The sequence below is a fragment of the Pipra filicauda genome, unplaced genomic scaffold, assembly GCF_003945595.2.
Source record: "Pipra filicauda isolate LSUMZ 115617 unplaced genomic scaffold, ASM394559v2 scaffold652_size184016_pilon, whole genome shotgun sequence".
Taxonomy (NCBI): Eukaryota; Metazoa; Chordata; class Aves; order Passeriformes; family Pipridae; genus Pipra; species Pipra filicauda.
In genome coordinates this window covers 175,214-184,013 of record NW_024104812.1, presented here as the reverse complement: position 1 = coordinate 184,013, position 8,800 = coordinate 175,214, and the positions used below count along the sequence as shown (strand labels likewise).

Genomic DNA, 8,800 nt, shown 5'->3' with positions numbered 1-8,800 from the left:
CAAGACCTGCAAAGGCCCTTCCCACTTCCCCTGCAGGGCTGGCAGTGCCACCACTGGACACGGCCCCAGGGGCTGGGCAGGAACGGAGGGGCTGGGGCGTCCAATCCATCGGCCCAGGCGGCACCAGGAGTTCCTGCAGTTCCTGAGGGGAGAGCCTCAAGACAACAAAGCATTAGGAAGAGCATTTCAAACTTCAATATCTATATCACCTGCAATATGGGGAGTTGGACAAGGCCTACTGGGGCAACAAGGACACACTCAAGGCTGTCTATTCAAAGGATCTACCAGCACTCAAAAGCTATCACTGTCCTTCTGTCAGGGGGAACTCAGCAAACTCTCTTTGCCAAGAGCCTCCAGCAGGATTTCCAGCTTTTGGGGCTCCCTTTTAACCATTTTTCCCATCACTGTGCTGGGACTGTCACCTGCCCTGCAGGGGGAACAGCCCACAAAGTTCACTTGCAGGGATGCCATTAACTCAAAGTCCCTTCTCAGGGGGTCACTGCACCCCTGGGCCTTTCTTTGCCCTCCCCACCAAAGATGCTTCCAACACTTCTGACACATCTGGCAGACCCAGAGCTCTCCTCAGGGAAGGCTTCAGCTGCTTAAAGGTTGCCCTTGCACCACCTAGCCAAGGCAGCAAATTCTTACAGGCTCTTGGAAAAGTTGCCCTAACAGTCTTACCACACATGCAGAGGGAGCAATCCAGAGTCCAGCCCGTCCCACCATTCCCAGGGAGGCAGTTCAGGGGCTGCCTGGGGCTCAGGGAGGAGTCACGGGGCTTCTCTTCTTCCTGCCCGCTTGCCCCAGTTTCTCCTGCAAAAGCAAAGGTTTCTTGGCTTTCCTTGCTCAAGGACAAGCAGCCAAGGCCATCTTTGCAATCTAATCCTGGAAACTACTCCAGGTTGTCATTTCAGGGGGTTCTCTCACGTCCTGCACTAATCAATCCCCTTGGCCAGTGGTTTCTTGGCAGGTTCTTGCATTCACCTTCTCCAAGCAAACCAGGAGGAGCAAATTCAGCTGTTCCTGCAACCAATCCAGGCTGGCATTCTGATTTTAAAGGATACTGGCTTGGCCTCATGTGGCAGTTTAAGGCACATTAGAAATGTAAAATCCAATTTCCAGGCCTCGCCCCACCCTTCACACAATTTATCCAAACACCGGAGAGAAACTTTCAGACCAGAGGCTTCTGTAGGGTAAGGGGGAAGTACATACATTTATTTACACAAATAAATACTATATAAACTGAAGGCAACTATATATATGTATATTACATTTCCATCACTCAGTCCTTTCAAGCCCGTCCTTTTAACTACTTTAGTCCAGGAGCAGCTTTTCAAGGCTGATACCTAACACAGTCTTTTGCTGTGGGAGTGTTCTGGGCTCCTGAACGCTCCCCCCTCCCCAAGTTCCAGTTGGTTGTTGCAGTTTCTCTCCTCACCAACTCCAAGAAGACAGCTGTCAGTCCTTGCTCTTCTGCTGCTGGTGATCTCTCCCTCTGGGGGTCTCCCCTTGGTCCATGGGCTGCTGCAGTGCAGCTTATCCAGGTCCCCGGCCTGGAATCTTCCTTCCTCCACAGCAGTTCTCGGCTGCCCCCGCTCAGCTTTGGCAGCAGCTCCCCAGCTCTGGGCTCGGCTCCAGTCCCACCTGGGACTCTTCCCCGAGCGCCAGGCCTACCTCCACGGCCCAGTCTCCTGGCTCAGCTTCAGTGGTGAGCCTCTCCTGCATCTACAGTGCAGGGAAAGGAAGAGCCCCCCTCTACAGCTTCCCTGCAGAAAAGGAGGGGGGAGAGAGGGCTTGGCTGCAGAGCCTGCCTCTCTCCTCTTCCCTCAGGGGCTGTGAATCTCTTCCTTCACAGCACACACTCCAAATGCTGCCTCTTAACTCTGGCCCAAGCAGAGTTGGGGGGGCTGCAGGGCCCCCCTCTTCCCCCCAGAGGGTGAGAGAGAGAGAGCCCAGCCACCCCCTGGCCTTCAACACCTACACACCGCAGACACCAACAGCAAAACAACCAAGACAGGACTGCCAACAGCTTCCCGTGCTGTGCTCTATGATTTTGAGCAGAAGGGAACAACGTGAGTGGTGACTGGCTCTGCAGGGAACGCTGCCCTGGCACCCAAACACCTCTGAGCCCCACCAGCCTCGCAGGGGGGCCAATTTCAAACCAAGACACCTTACCAGGAGAGATCCCACATTAGGGGTAATAGCTACAGGTTCTGCCCTCTTCCACTCTCCTGCAGTTCCACTGGCCCACACCACAGGAACAACTGCAGCTGCCACTTCAGTCGGGGCCTTGCTGCTGACAGGAGTTATTCCCTGCACAACAAGAGCTGCTGCTTGGACACATTTAGTTTCAGCAATTACAGTGTCAATAGTCCCAGTTTTCAATTTCCTTTCTGCCTCAACTTCTCCAGTCCATCTCTTCCTAGCACAGGTTTGGGGGAGTTTGGCAAACAGACAAACTCAGGAATCACCCAGTGTTAACCCCTGTCACACCAATCACCTTAACAGTGCCAGTCCTTCATTCTCCCTCTCTTGGGTTAAGGACTGAGGAAATTGGACCTGTGTCTGACCAGGACAGGTGCAAACCAAATGCTGGGGACTGGAACACACACCTGGCACTCCTGCAGCTCTCACAGTCCCATTCCAGAGGAAACAGCCAATTGGACCCTCCCTGCTCATTTCTTAATCCCAATCCCACACTTCTTTGGCACTTGGAGCACCACTTTTATCACCCAATTGCAGCCCATTAGAGAGCTCCATGTCTAGCAGGGACAGGGACCCCTGGGATACTCTCAGCAATGCCTGAATCCATGGCAGGGACCTTGCTTTGAGCTCCCCAGGGCCGGGCACCCCGAGGATCTCCCCGAAGAATCCTTTCGGTGCGCGCTGGAGTCCTCGGGGTGCCCCAACCCGGGGGGCACCCACAGCACTGTCCCTCCAGGGGCCAAGTTGGTCCTAAACTGCAGGGGGATCTTGCCTGTGTCCCAGACTGGTCCGGGGATCTGAGGCCCTTCCCGAGAAAATCTCGGTGCCGGCGTGAAGGGCCAGAGATCCCTTGGAGCCACGGGAGAGCAGGCACAGAGTCCCTCCTGGGGGCCAATTCTGCTGCCTGAACTCAGCTCTTCAGAGAAGCCTCTAAGGCTCAGCTGGGGAGTTTTCCAAGCCAGGCATTCCTTGCTTACAACACCCTGCCATGATCCCAGCCCCACGGGGGTCCTGGCAATCCGCTCCCAAAGGGCACACGGAGGGGTCTCCACTGTAGCTGATGGGAGGGGTCAGCATTACAGGAGGGTTCGTTTTCCTTCCCTGCATTCCTGTTCCACATTCAGGACATTCCCAACACCTGTTCCCACATACACAAACCCTTATAAGGTCTCTGAGGGGCTCCATCGGGGGTCTCTGGTGGTCACCTGTGCCTGCAGCCCCCAAAGTTCTCAGTGACCACCTTAGCAACTTCAAGACAACTCACCTGGTTGTAGAGGAACTTGGTGCTGCTTGGCTGCTGCCTCAGTTCCCTTCTTCATTCTTTCTTGCCTTTGCTTGCTCAGTCCCTTTAAGTTCCTTGGCTCAGCTCTGTGCAGTTTCTAGGGAACATCCCACTGCAAAAACCACCAGTTCTTGGTACATCTCCAAACTCAGACATCAGGGAGTGAGGCAGAAATCAACTCATCCAGGGCAGTGCCTACAAATATTGGGACAAAAACACCATAACAATCCATGGCCTCCCTTGGCAAATCAACCCCAAACTGCTCAGACACAAACAATAACCTGCACACTACAACAATCTGGCACTGCTGGTTCAACCCGGCCAAGTCAGTTGGGAAATTCCACAAGGTCAACTTTCTTCCAAGTTTCAGTTATGATACAAAAATCAGGGAGATCACAGACTCCCCTGGACAGTTTTACTCTGAGGAGAGAAGGAAACCAAAGCCATCCCCAGAGCTGCAATAGCTCAGGCTCCCAAAAAGGCCCAGGGGCTTCAGGTTTCTGAGGGGCTTCACCGAGGGCTTTCCCAGGTCTGCTCTGTCTGGAGCCCTCAAAGTCCTCAGTGCCTGCCTGAGGAACCTCAACACAACTCACCTGCTTACACAGGAACTTGGTGCTGCTTGGCTGATGCCTCACTTTCCTTCTTTCTTCACCTCCCTTGGTTAGTACCTTTCAATCCCTTGGCTCAGCTCTGTGCACTTTCCAGGCTCCATCCCACTGCAAAAAGGATGAGCCCTTGTTACATCTCAACACTCAGATAGCATTCCCCCTTTTGCCTTGACACTGGGCCATCAGGCCAGGGTCTCCTTATTTAAAGCACAGTTTGACTCCTCAGTGACAACAACTGACAGCCCTGAATCCTAACACAGGCTGAGACACAAACACAGATGGGAACTCTGAAGGATCCACTTGGTTCTGCTCACCAATCAAAAGGAGCTTTCCTAACTCAAGAATAACAGACCCCAGGTCCTTTTTCTGCAAAAAGTGCTATAAATGTGACCCCCAAGACCTGCAAAGGCCCTTCCCACTTCACCTGCAGGGCTGGCAGTGCCACCACTGGACACGGCCCCAGTGGCTGGGCAGGAACGGAGGGGCTGGGGCGTCCAATCCATCGGCCCAGGCGGCACCAGGAGTTCCTGCAGTTCCTGAGGGGAGAGCCTCAAGCCAACAAAGGATTAGAAAAAGAATCATTTTTTCCTTCAATATGTATATCCCCTGGAAGATGGGCAGTTGGACAAGGCCTACTGGGGTAACAAGGACACACTCAAGGCTATCTATTCAAAGGATCTACCAGCACTCAAAAGCTATCACTGTCCTTCTGTCAGGGGGAACTCAGCAAACTCTCTTTGCCAAGAGCCTCCAGGAGGATTTCCAGCTTTTGGGGCTCCCTTTTAACCATTTTTCCCATCCCTGTAGCTGGGACTATCACCTGCCCTGCAGGGGGAACAGCCCACAAAGTTCACTTGCAGGGATGCCATTAACTCAAAGTCCCTTCTCAGGGGGTCACTGCACCCCTGGGCCTTTCTTTGCCCTCCCCACCAAAGATGCTTCCAACACTTCTGACACATCTGGCAGACCCAGAGCTCTCCTCAGGGAAGGCTTCAGCTGCTTAAAGGCTGCCCTTGCACCATCTAGCCAAGGCAGCAAATTCTTACAGGCTCTTGGAAAAGTTGCCCTAACAGTCTTACCACACATGCAGAGGGAGCAATCCAGAGTCCAGCCCGTCCCACCATTCCCAGGGAGGCAGTTCAGGGGCTGCCTGGGGCTCAGGGAGGAGTCACGGGGCTTCTCTTCTTCCTGCCCGCTTGCCCCAGTTTCTCCTGCAAAAGCAAAGCTTTCTTGGCTTTCCTTGCTCAAGGACATGCAGCCAAGGCCATCTTTGCAATCTAATCCTGGAAACTACTCCAGGTTGTCATTTCAGGGGGTTCTCTCAGGTCCTGCACTAATCAATCCCCTTGGCCAGTGGTTTCCTTGGCAGGTTCTGGCATTCACCTTCTACAAGCAAACCAGGAGGAGCAAATTCAGCTGTTCCTGCAACCAATCCAGTCTGGCATTCTGATTTTAAAGGATACTGGCTTGGCCTTACCAGGAGAGATCCCACACCAGGGGTAATACCTACAGGTTCTGCCCTCTTCCACTCTCCTGCAGTTCCACTGGCCCACACCACAGGAACAGCTGCAGCTGCCACTTCAGTCGGGGCCTTGCTGCTGACAGGAGTTATTCCCTGCACAACAAGAGCTGCTGCTTGGACACATTTAGTTTCAGCAATTACAGTTTCAACAGCCCCAGTTTTCAATTTCCTTTCTGCCTCAACTTCTCCAGTCCATCTCTTCCTGGCACAAGTTTGGGGGAGTTTGGCAAACAGACAAACTCAGGAATCACCCAGTGTTAACCCCTGTCACACCAATCACCTTAACAGTGCCAGTCCTTCATTCTCCCTCTCTTGGGTTAAGGACTGAGGAAGTTGGACCTGTGTCTGACCAGGACAGGTGCAAACCAAATGCTGGGGACTGGAACACACACCTGGCACTCCTGCAGCTCTCACAGTCACATTCCAGAGAAAACAGCCAATTGGACCCTCACCTGCTCATTCCTTAATCCCAATCCCACACTTCTTTGGCACTTGGAGCACCACTTTTATCACCCAATTGCAGCCCATTAGAGAGCTCCCTGTCTAGCAGGGACAGGGACCCCTGGGATACTCTCAGCAATGCCTGAATCCATGGCAGGGACCTTGCTTTGAGCTCCCCAGGGCCGGGCACCCCGAGGATCTCCCCGAATAATCCTTTCGGTGCGCACTGGAGTCCTCGGGGTGCCCCAACCCGGGGGGCACCCACAGCACTGTCCCTACAGGGGGCCAAGTTGGTCCTAAACTGCAGGGGGATCTTGCCTGTGTCCCAGACTGGTCCGGGGATCTGAGGCCCTTCCCGAGAAAATCTCGGTGCCGGCGTGAAGGGCCAGAGATCCCTTGGAGCCACGGGAGAGCAGGCACAGAGTCCCTCCTGGGGGGCAATTCTGCTGCCTGAAATCAGCTCTTCAGAGAAGCCTCTAAGACTCAGCTGGGGACTTTTAGAAGCCAGGCATTCCTGCACACTGTGAGATATTTTAAGAGCTTACTGAGTGAAAAAATACAAAGTTTTTCCAGGGACATCTGACCTCCCACAGACAGCTCCTTTCCCCTTTCAGTACAAAATTATTTTCAGGGAATCATTTAATAGGAAGTGCCCAGGAACCCAAGACTGTGCTTTGAGAACAGAAAACATACAGAGGGAAGGAGCTTTGCACAAGTGCAACATACTCCAGAACAAACCTGACTTTAGTTTTACTCTTTGTACTCTTACTGGCACATTACCCAAGAGTATCCTGGAAGTCCCTCTCACGAGGGTTGTAGGAAAATCGAAGTTGTACGAGTCCCTTGTGCCTGCAGATGCCTGGGGATCCTCTCCATCCACCTCGTGCTCTCCCAACAGCAGAAAGGGTGCTGAGACAGGAGGAAGGAAACCTTTAGCATAAAGCTGGGGAGGAATCTAAAGCTTCCTTTCCTGGGAGCTTTGCGAAGTCTGCAGACAAGAAAGGGAAAACTTGCATCTGCTTTGGTACAGGTGTCAACAGGGGCTGAGACTTTTTGCCTTTTTCAGACAACGGTGCCCTTTTTGGCTCCGTGGCAGCTCCAGTGGCACCAGAACCCCCTTCCTGCACACCCACGGCTGTCACACACAGCCACCCACACACCTTTACTCCAGCCCACACGGGGCCAACATTTCCTCACCCTGCACATCCCAAGGGCAGTAGTTTTACCAGAGAGCACAGCAACCCCCCTGTCCTTGCAAACTGCCTCCCTGCAAAACAGGAATCATTTTATCAGGACATTTCTCCCACAGTCAAGGGCTTTTCAAACTGCTGTCGTGCCACCAAACCTGCTCAGGGTCCCTCCCAGCTTCTGCCTGTCCTTGCATTTAAAGGCACGGGCACATTCTACCTTCCAACAGCAAACCCAGCTCCTCACCGGCAGTATAAGCCCTGCTCTTACCTGGACAGACTGCCGGGCTGGGCACAGCTGTGGCTCATGGAGCAGCTTCCCAAGGCCCTTCTCTCTCCCCGCAGGAAGCACAACTCGCCTCCGCCCCAGGGGAAACCACGAGCCAGGCTGCAAATGGACACAGAACGAGCAAAAACCATTAACGCAGCACCAAAAAACCCGGCCCCCGCCGCCCAGCACAACGCGCCCCTAAACGCCCCCAGCTGCCCCGGAGCACAAACCCAGCGGCCAAGGCGCTCTCCCCTCCGCAGCCCGGGCAGCAGCGGGGCCGCACCCTCAGCCCTCACACACAACCGCCCGCACCCGCCCCGCCGGCCCTTTATACCGCGGGCCGGCAGCGCTGCCCAATCAGCGCTCGAGCGCCGCCGCCCAATCCCAGCCCGCCCGGCCCTGCGGCCCCGCCCCGCCCGCTCAGCCCGGCCCCGCCCCTCGGCGCGGCCCCGCCCCCCGTTCCCTCCGCGCGGCTGCCGCCGCCGCCGCAGCCCCGGCGGGCGCTGCTGGGGCCGGGGAAGGGCGGGTGGGAGCTCCGCGGTCACGGCCCGGCCGGGAGCTCTCCCGGGACAAGGGGAGCGGGGCCTGCGGGGACAGCGGCCTTCTTGGGGGCGGGCGGGGCGGGGCCGAGCGGGCCGGGGGCGGGCCTGGGCCAGTCTAGGGGCGGGGCCGGCGCGAGCTGGGGGCGGGGTTGGGCGGGCCGAGGGGCGGGGCCGGCGGGATCCCGCGGCGCTTCACTCTGGGCTCTGGGGCTGTTCCGGGCGGGTTTTGGGTGCGGGTTTTGGGGCACTGCGCACACCCTGCCCTGGTCGCAGCCCCGTCCCCAAGAAATGACCAGAAACTCACCCCAATCTCCCCATAAATTGACCCAAAACTCAGCCAAATCTCCCCAAAAACTGGCCCTGAAACTGATCCAATTCACCCCAAAAACTGATCCAGAACTGACACAAAACTGGCCCAAATCACCCCAAAAGCTAACTCCAAATTGGCCCAAAATCTGAACCAAAAAATAATTTAAAAAAACCCCATAACTGACCCAAAATGACACAAAATCACCCCCAAAAATGACCAGAAACTGATCCCAAAACCCCCCAAAAATGACACCAAGACTTGTTCAAATCACCCCAAAAACTGACCCAAAACTGTCCCAAATCTCTCCAAACAATGACCAGAAACTGACCCAAATCTCCTCAAAAAATGATCAGAAAATGACCCAAAATCTCCCCAAAAAATGACCCAACACTGACCCAAATCTCCAAAAAAAATGACCCAAAAGTCAGCCAA

General features: G+C 54.9%; 1 long non-coding RNA gene across 1 annotated transcript; it reads right to left on the bottom strand.

The window, feature by feature from the left end:
* Positions 1 to 6,455: 6,455 nt before the first annotated feature.
* LOC114003798 lies at positions 6,456 to 7,901 on the bottom strand. Its single transcript, XR_005566185.1, has 3 exons — positions 7,747 to 7,901; positions 7,517 to 7,633; positions 6,456 to 6,967 (listed from the first exon to the last, which is right to left on the bottom strand). It is a non-coding gene; the product is annotated as an uncharacterized LOC114003798 (long non-coding RNA).
* Between the last annotated feature and the right edge of the window lie 899 nt (positions 7,902 to 8,800).